The following is a 10,378-nucleotide window of genomic DNA, read 5'->3' as shown; positions in this document are numbered from 1 at the left end:
ATTTACTCTAAAATTGCAATAAAATAATGGCCTTATGTCTAACCAAGTTGTGTTCCAAATTTGAAGTTGATATCACAAAAATTAAAGTTCCTATGGGATTTTATGGGCTAGGCCCTATACCAAAAATAGCCACTGAGTGACACCCACATTTCATTGAATTTTATGCACTCTCCTATAACAAATTAATACATTTCAGTCAAAATATCACTTCTATCACAAACAGTCACCAAACGTGGAACCTTGAGACTCTGACCTTTCCGACAAATATGTCAAGATCAGAATAATTGTTTGATTATAAAATAATTTTTGTAATATGAAACATGACACCACCCACTAGGGGTACATTAAAACAGTAATATTGTGAAATATTATTACAATTTAAAATAACTGTTTTCTATTTTAGTATATTTTAAAATGTAGTTTATTCATGCCATGATAAGGCTGAATTTCCAGCAGCTATTAGTCTACACTGTAAAAAATTACCTTGATTTTAACAGTAAAAGACTGTAAAAATGCTGCGGTGAAAAACTGTTAATTGGTTTACAGAAAGTTTCTGTACTATATACGGTGAATAACTGTAATAGGTCTAACGGTACATTTAATGTAATTTTACGGTAAAATACCATTAAATTCACAGTTTTTGAAAGTGAAAAATAACAATTCATTGTAAAATTTACAGTGAAAAAACGTAAATTGACATTCCCACAATTCCCTGCGTGACACTTCACATTTGATATATGTTTGTTGAAATAACTCTTTCTTCTTAGTTTTTCTAATTTTTTTCTAATCAGTTATGTACATTAGGGTTTTATGTTACAGCTAATGTTGTTAAATTAATATTTATTGCATTTTTAAAATTTCATGCATGTTACCATGATGGTGTTTTGTGTGTGTGTGAATGACACTGTGCACCTTCTATATATTAGTATTGTCCTCCTCAGCTTGTGGAAAAGCTGCTTGTGATGAGCTTTGATTCATCATGTGACTCTTATCACCACTGTGTTTGGTGACTGTCAGTGTATTATAAAGGTACAAAACAGATATTAGTACTTCATTAGGTTGGTAAATTAACATTATATCAGTTAATGAAATATGTTATTTTACCGTAAATTTTACTGGGGTTTTTTTTTACTGTGTACTGAAATCCAATGTTAAATATACATATTTAAAATGTGAAATTCACATGTAACTCCGTAAGTATGTTTACGGTTTGATGTCATTTTTACAGTATTGTTCTGGTAACCACAGCTGCCGGTATTTTTCCATAGAAACAACGGGATTTTTTTTTACAGTGTAGTCTTCACTGTCACATGATCCTTCAGAAATCAGAATGCTGATTTTGGTGCGCAAGAAACATTTATGATTATTATTAATGTCAAAAACATTTATTGCTGATTAATATTTTTGTGGGAACCATGGTACACTGAAAGTTTGGGGTACCTTAACATAAAAAAAAGTTTACATTTAAATTATTATTAAAATTATAATGTTACATTTTAAAGAAATATTATTAATAATTGAGCGTTAGTAATGAATTATAATAATTGAGCAGAAAATCAGTATATTAGAATGATGTCTGGATCATGTGACAGACACTGAAGACTGGAGTAATGGCTGATGTAAATTCAACTTTGAAAAAAATACATTTAAAAAAATATTCAAATAGAAAACAGTTCTTTTAAATTGTAATAATATTACTAACTTTTTACAGATTGCACAGATTGTTTTCAGCAATATGCAAATATTTCATGAATTATTGGTACTTAAACTTTATTTCAACTGTTGCAAAGAGCGACACCCACCTGTCATGATCCAGATGATTATTTGATTAAATATTAGTAGTTTATTTATACAAGAAATTATTATTCATCATTTGTTTGTTCTAATTTGGATAATCTGCTGATTACAATTAACATGAGTGAAACTGTGTAATTTAATCTTTTAGATTATACTTTTAACCATAACTTTTGATCTAGCTTGTTGTCACATCCAAGAATAATCTTGTTATATTTAATTTTCTATTTTTCTATTTTTTTTTTTATTAAAAAGTAAACTCATTTGACCATTTAACTGCGGTATTAAGTAACACCCTAGTATTGTGTAGCTCTTAGTTCTTTCTGTCTTTCAAGCTAGATGGCACTCTACCATCTCTTAATTTTCCTGCAATGCATTTGGTCTATCATCACAACAAGTATACATACTACCTTTAGCTTTCAAGACTCAATGTGTCTGTAATCTTAGCCTCTTCATTATTAACATTTCCCTGGAACATTTATTCACTGAAATAAATGAAAAATACAGAACAAAAATACTTGGTATTGGCACAGCTTTGCAGTAGGTGCTCTACATCAGAAAAGATTATTCTTATAGAAATTGCAGACATTAGTAAATCTGCACAGTTTGTGACATTGTTGATATATCTTCTGAAGCTAAAAGACACATGTGACATTACTAGAGTATTTTTCTCCTTTTACTCTCCATGTAATTATATTGCTGTAGGGAGGAGAAATTACTTCACATAATTGAGATTTGTGTTTTATCTTTCCTATAGGTGGCAGTGGAATGCATCTAAATACGATCCTTTTCACCAATGATCCATCAAAAGTTAAGCAATAATCTCAAATTGTAAGTATACATTATATCCCTGCAAATCTACTAAAGAACATTTTTTATAGACCCGCACAAAGTGTTTGCATTTCGTAAAGTTGCATTGGAACACTGCAGATGTCTTAAGAGGCTCGTGATAATTAACTTTATGTCAGACTCCTCCCTCTTCCGGACTTGTTGCGCTGTTAACTTAATCACTATGACCCCTCTTTGACCTGATCAATTTCACCAAGTAATCCATTACACAAGTGATGGAAAATTCTGTTTGTCAGGATTTGAATTTTAGTACCAGTCAATGTATGTGTTATGTCATTCATTTTTCATTTTCTATGAATCGGTCTGCTACAGGACAGATCATAATCTAAACACAAGTTTTGACAGCTTAATGATAATGCAACCGGGCCAGATATCTTGCTTTTAATTATTGTAAGCTTCTGCTTTTGCATACAGTATACATTTGCATACACTTTCACTTACACTATTTCTGGCAAACAGATCTGCCCAGTGTAATTAACAGCTTATTTTCTTGTCATTTAAAGATTTGTTGATGTATATAATGAACAGCAGCACTTTACAAGGTCTTATTTGATAATGCATTAACTTAGTTAATGCATTAGCTAACATGAACTAGAGAATATATATATATATATATATATATATATATATATATATATATATATATATATATATATATATATATAGCTAAAAAATACAATTCATGTTAGTTCACAGTGCATTATCTAATGTTTACAGATACATCATTGATTTAAAATAACAGATTAATAAATGTTGTAGAAGTTTTGTTCATTGTTAGTTCAAGTGATCTAACTAATGTTAACAAATGAGACATTTTTGTGAAGTGTTACTGAATGAACAGATCTTATAGTTTGCACTTAAATTTTGGAGCTTGTTGAAGTACCAGAACAGTAAAATGAAGTACTGGTGTTTGTGTTGATTAGATTAACTAAAGCATCATGCAAGGTGCTTTAGCAGGCAGTCGGGTGCAGGATGTGGCAGAAGAGAAATGAAAACAATTAATTCTCTGTAAATGCTTTCTTTCACCCAAGTGATTTTGTAACTGCATTATTTTTAAGCCCAACTGCCCAAGCCTCAGTCAATTTCATATTTACATTTTAAAAGAAGAGCCATTCATGTTAATTATTTGTAAGTCTGTAACAATTTATAATGTCTTATTACATTAAAAACTCATTTATTACAAAGTTTGCAAAAATCTGTTTCACAGCAGAACTATGGTTTCAGCTTCTCTCCAATACTGTATTTATTTGCTCTGGGATGTTCACTTTTCCTTAATAACATTACATCCAATTTTGTAATAGTTAACAGATCATTATTACGTTAAATGCTCTGGAACTTAGAAGCCAATATGCAGAACAGTACAACAGCAAATCTCTACTTGAGAGTTGTACATTATGTGTGAGCTTCTGTATTTGTTATTGTACATTCACTTGTTAATCACCAAGACTGGTAAATATAAAAATATATAAACTGGCGGCAGGCATACTAACATAAACTCTGCACTGAAGCAGGTTAATAGGCCGGAGATAACTATGTGACGCACTTAGAGGTGTCTTTACCTTAGGCACCCCTCTTAACATGTCTACACTGACTGTGGTAGGTAAGAGCCTTAGCACAAGTCCAATAATTAGTCCTAAGCCACTAAACAGATCATTGTATGGGTCAAACAAGTGAGGAAGACCAGAGATTAAAACAGAAGAGGAAGGAGGGGACAGAGCTTTGACCACTGAAGGTGATGGAATGGACAGATAAAAAGGGGTCATCTGCAGTGATTTTGGTGATAAGAAAATGAGAGCGATTTTAAGATATTGATATTTCCTTTGAATGGTAATGCACCCTGATGCATCCCTTTCGTAATTTGTCTAGTTCTGTTACTCTTTTGAAGCAAAGAATCCAAGGTCCTGAGATACTTACCAGATGAGTTTTGAGCTAATGTGACACTAGAAAATTGAAACAAAACGAGTATAGTATGTATTACATAAAATACCAGAATGAGTACACAGACTGGTGTTGTATGTTTTGTTCTGCCTTCTTACCTTTGATACATTGTTGTATGGGAAATCTGCTGTTTGTTTTTCAGGGAGTGATTAGCTCAGAGGAGTAATGAGCCGGAAGACTTTCATTTAATCCTACTTTGACTCTTTCATGGGATGACACAATGGACTTTTTTCACATTTCCAGGGTTCTCAGAAGTGAAAATTGTGGGTAAACTTAGTGCACTCAAAAAAAAAATGTTTGTTTATTGAACATAATTGAATTAAGGAAAACCTTTCCACACAAGTTCATACAACAAGACTACAACAAGTCAATTTAAACAAATAATAGTTTGTTGAACAAACTTAAACAATTTAGGTTCTTGTGTGAGAACAGAATTTGTTGAGTGAACATAAAGGTGAAGTGTGTAAAATTTGGGAGGATCTATTTACAGAAATGCAATATAATATACATAACTATGTTTTCAGTGGTGCATAATAATGAACCGTTATGTTTTTGTTTTTTACCTTAGAATGAGACATTTCTATCTCATACACAGAGGGTCCCCCCTCCATGTCAAGTCGCCAATGTGCTGGCATCTACAGTAACCTTGAATGGACAAACTGCTCTATACAGATCGCATTTCGTCACTATGTTTGTTGGTGTTTTTAAAGGGAACTTGCATTGTCACTATGTTGAATATGCAGTAGTATAGTTGTTGTCTAAAAGCAGAGACTGTTCTTTGTTAGAAGTAAGAAGAAATCTCATTGCTTCTCGCAGACTACTCTCTGCTGTCTCAGACGACAACATCTTTGTCATGTCGGCCAGACGGCCACCATAGCTTTTCTGAAAGGGAGCTTGAATCTCACTGCTAGATGCAATGTACACATTGCACCTTTAAATAAATTAAGGAAAATGTTTCCATGAAATTGATTTATATTTTTCCAACAAAAAAGAATGAGTTTGGACTGGTTTACTGTAGTCTTGTTGTATGAACTTAAATTCATCAAGTTGTTGTGGGTAGCTGTTGTGCTCATGAGAGTTCCATGATTGTCTGATGGGGGGTGAGGCCATAGACCGTACACAGATGGATTAACCTCCATATGAAACACTGTAATCAACTAATCTTACTTCAATTTACAATAAATAGCTAGTCTGGAACATGTTCATACATAACTTTTTAATTGCTATAGCATGTGAATAATGAACAAGAAGTTACCTATCACTGCATTGATGCCAACGATATGGCTCAATGAGTAAAGCAACATGCATGATAGTTTAATGTCGCTACTCATAATCTAACAACAAGCTCTACTCTTCAGCACAGTAACCACAAAAATTTAAACATAGAAACTCTTTTAAATGTCCAGCATAACTGAACATTAAACACTAACCAGTCTTTCCCTTTACTAAAAAACACATTAAACAGCACTTAATTCCAACATTTACTCTCCTGATCTATCCCTATGCAAAGCATGCTGGGAACTAGAAATACACTGCCCAGTTTCAGTCAATGCAACAGAAATGATTCATGTTGTCCCAACACAAATGGTTTAAGTTAAGTTAATTTTACAAATTTAATTTCATATAATGTAATTAAATAGAGTGCAAATGACAATTAAGTCAAAAACTAAAGATTTGTGTTATTTCAGCTTATTTTATTTAGCTAGAATAATTTTTGGGTAGTTGGTTAATGGGTGTCAAGATCATTTTTGCTCCAATAGCAAAAGAAAAAAAATTCATGATAGTGTTTCCACGACTTTCTAAAAGATGGAAAAATACAGAGAAATAGATTACGTTGGTCAGAAGAAAGAAATATGTCAAATTTACTATCACACTTTCAGCAAATAGAAGCACCCTCACAGCAGTGTTGTTTTTTTTTTTGTCATTTACTGGCAAGGTAATATAACACAAAGTATAGTGTGAAAAACTAGTTTTGCAGAATTTACCAAGGAATTTACCTTGGTATTGAAGCTTCAAGTGCAAAAATATAAATATAACAATATATATAATAAAAAATAAGAATAAAATGCAAAATATAAAAAATTTAAGACACAGATTGTTACAACAGAGACACCGGAAGCAGAGATAAAAGCAGTTGGGTTGTTTATTGAGACAATCAGCAGAGCAAACAGGTAAGTGAATGGTGATAATGAAGGTCTTGGAGGTGAATGAGAGGTAATACTGTCCTTATTCTTTGTATTGCAGGTGATGGTGGAAGGAGACGCTGGAGATGGTTGACTGGAACACTCACACACACAAGCAGGTAGGAACACGAGGAGTACTGGAGACAATGGAGACGAAGGAGATGAGGTAGACAGGTAAGTATCGTTTTGAGAGTCCTTGAGGTAAGTGAACAACGGGGTGTATCACGAACGAGACCGGACAATGTGTGTGTGTGAGTGTGGGGTTCTTATAGTGAGGCTGATGACTGTGGTGATGAGCTGCAGGTGGCGGTGATTAGAATTCCGGTGATTGAGTGCGCGGGTAAGGGAGTGAGGTGGAACTTGACGTGTCTGTGACAGTACCCCCCCTCCCACGGCCCGCTCCTGAGGGCCGAGGACCCCGACGTCGTGGTGGTCGTCCTCGAGGTCGTGGGGCAGGTCTGTCCGGGTGGTTGGTGTGGAAAGTCTGTAACAGAGTAGGATCAAGGATATCATTCTTAGGGACCCATGAGCGTTCTTCGGGACCGTAGCCTTCCCAATCCACCAGATATTCTAACAGACCACCACGGCGCCGGGAGTCCAGGATCTCTCGAACCTCGTAGGCAGTTCCATCGTCCAGGATGAGTGGAAGGGGGGGCTCGACGGCTGCCACGTCAGGTTCTGTGGAAGGAAGAACAGAAGGGTGGTGATGTTTTAGGAGTGACACATGGAAGGTTGGATGAATTCTTTTATATTGTGCAGGAAGTTGTAACCGGTAGGTGACGGGGTTGATCTGTCGGAGGATGGTGAATGGGCCAATGAAGCGGGGACTCAGCTTCTTGCAGGGCAGGCGCATCCTGATGTCTCTGGTGGACAGCCAGACCTTCTGCCCCGGTTGGTAGTTAGGAGCGTGGGAGCGCCGAAGGTCGGCTGTCATCCTGCGCCTGCGCAGGGCTCTCTGCAGCTGGTGATGAGCTGAGTCCCATACCCTCTCGCTCTCCCGGAACCAGTAGTCGACCGCTGGCACGTTGGAGGGTTCCCCGTCCCAGGGGAACAGTGGGGGCTGGAAGCCGAGCACGCATTGAAAAGGTGTTAATCCTGTTGTAGCTTGACGGAGGGAGTTCTGGGCGTACTCGGCCCAGCCCAGGTACTGGTTCCAGGAGTCCTGGTGGCCATGACAGAAGGTACGCAGGAAGCGCCCAATCTCCTGGATCTTCCGTTCCGTCTGCCCGTTCGACTGAGGATGGTATCCAGACGATAGGCTGACGGTCACACCCAGGAGGGAGAAGAACGCCTTCCAGACTCGAGAGATAAATTGGGGTCCTCTATCAGAGACTATGTCTTCGGGAATTCCATAATGACGGAAGACATGGTTGAACATTAATTCTGCTGTGGCCATGGCAGTGGGTAGACCTTCCAGGGGGATCAGACGGCAGGCTTTGGAGAAACGGTCTACGACTACTAGAATACAGGTGTGACCATCAGATTCTGGGAGGTCGGTAACGAAGTCTACTCCCAGGTGTGACCAGGGTCTCTCAGGAACGGGCAGAGGATTGAGCTTGCCGGTTGGAAGATGGCGTGGGCTCTTGGAGATGGCGCACTCCCTGCAGCCCTGCACGTACCTTCTGACGTCGCTGGCCATGTTTGGCCACCAGAAGCGCTGTTTGAGCAGCGAGAGGGTCTCATTGACCCCCGGGTGACCAGTGCCAAGTGATGAGTGTACGGAGTGCAGGAGTGGAGTGCGTCGTGTCCTGGTGATGTAACGCAAGCCTGGGGGACAACCCGGCGGAGTGCGTGAGGAGGCATTGGAGGAGGGTAAGGTTTCTTCCGACCATTCGATGGGGCTCATGAAGAGAGACTCGGGCAGGATAGTTTCAGGGTCATCATTCTTCTCCTCGGGAGCGTGGAGACGTGAGAGAGCATCGGCCTTGAGGTTCTTTGATCCAGGGCGGTATGAGATGGTGAAATTAAATCTTGAGAAGAACATTGCCCATCTGGCTTGACGTGGGTTGAGTCGTTTGGCAGCTTTCAGATACTCAAGGTTTTTATGGTCAGTAAGAACTTGGAAAGGGTGGTTAGCTCCCTCCAACCAATGCCTCCACTCTTCAAGGGCGAGCTTGACAGCCAGGAGTTCACGGTCCCCAATGTCGTAGTTTACCTCCGCCGGGTTGAGCTTGCGGGAGAAGAAGGCGCATGGATGGAGCCTACTTGGATTCCCCTGCTGCTGTGAGAGGACCGCTCCCACTCCGGTGGTGGAGGCGTCCACCTCCACGACAAATGGTAATTCTGGATTGGGGTGGACGAGGAGGGGAGCGGTGGTGAAGGCTTTCTTGAGGGTCTCAAAAGCTTCTGTGGCAGATTGGGACCAGGACAGAGACTTGGGCTGTTTACGGAGCAGGTTGGTGAGTGGGCTGACGATGGTGCTGTAGTTTTTGATGAAGCGACGGTAGAAATTGGAGAAGCCGAGGAAACGTTGGAGTTCTTTAATGGTAGTGGGAGTTGGCCAGTTCTGGATGGCGGAAACCTTCCCCTCGTCCATCCTGATGCCACTGTGGTCAATCACATATCCCAGGAAGTGGACAGAGGACTGATGGAAGGAACACTTCTCTGCTTTTAGAAAGAGTTGGAACTGCCGTAAGCGCTTGAGGACCTCCGCAACGTGGTGGCGATGTTCGGCCAAGCTCCGGGAGTAGATGAGGATGTCATCAATATACACCAGAACGAACTTGTGGAGGAACTCCCGGAGCACCTCATGGATGAAATCCTGGAATACGGAGGGGGCGTTGACCAGGCCATACGGCATCACAAGATATTCATAGTGGCCGGTGGGCGTGACGAAGGCGGTCTTCCACTCGTCCCCCTCGCGTATCCGGATGAGGTTATACGCGCTGCGGAGGTCCAGCTTGGTGAACACAGTGGCACCGCGGAGATGTTCCAGGGCCGCTGGGACGAGGGGAAGTGGATACCTGAACTTCACGGTAATCTTGTTCAGTGAGCGATAATCGATACAGGGCCGCAAGCCTCCGTCCTTCTTGGCCACGAAGAAGAAGCTTGAAGCAGCAGGGGAAGTAGACGGGCGGATGTATCCTTGGTTAAGGGCCTCTTTAATATATTCCTCCATGGCCTTCTCCTCCGGTACTGATAGGGGGTAAATGCGTCCCCTAGGCACTGGCTCACCCGGTAACAGATCGATGGCGCAGTCCCATGGCCGGTGTGGAGGAAGCTTGGAGGCGCGTTGCGGGCAGAAGACGTCACTGAAGGGGGCGTAGTCGGGTGGAACATCGACGGAGCGTTTTTCCACAGGACTTTCGATGGAGGTAGCGTTCACGGAGATATTCTTGGAGAGAGGAGATCTTGGAACAGGAAGTTCTGGGAAACAGCTGGAGAAGCAGTGGTCGCCCCACTTCAGGACTTCGCCCGTGCGCCAGGAGATGGTGGGATTGTGGAGTTCCAACCACGGGCGCCCTAGAACCACGTCAGCGGTGGATTCCTCCAGAACCAGCAGATGGATGGTCTCAGAGTGGAAGATACCCACTTGCAGTAGAAGAGGACCAGTGACGCGACGAACCATCTTTCGGCTTAGGGGTTTGCCCGTGATGGAGTGGACCTGGTAGTTA

Source organism: Chanodichthys erythropterus, chromosome 6 (genome assembly GCF_024489055.1).
Source record: "Chanodichthys erythropterus isolate Z2021 chromosome 6, ASM2448905v1, whole genome shotgun sequence".
Taxonomy (NCBI): domain Eukaryota; kingdom Metazoa; phylum Chordata; class Actinopteri; order Cypriniformes; family Xenocyprididae; genus Chanodichthys; species Chanodichthys erythropterus.
This window is presented reverse-complemented; position numbering follows the sequence as displayed.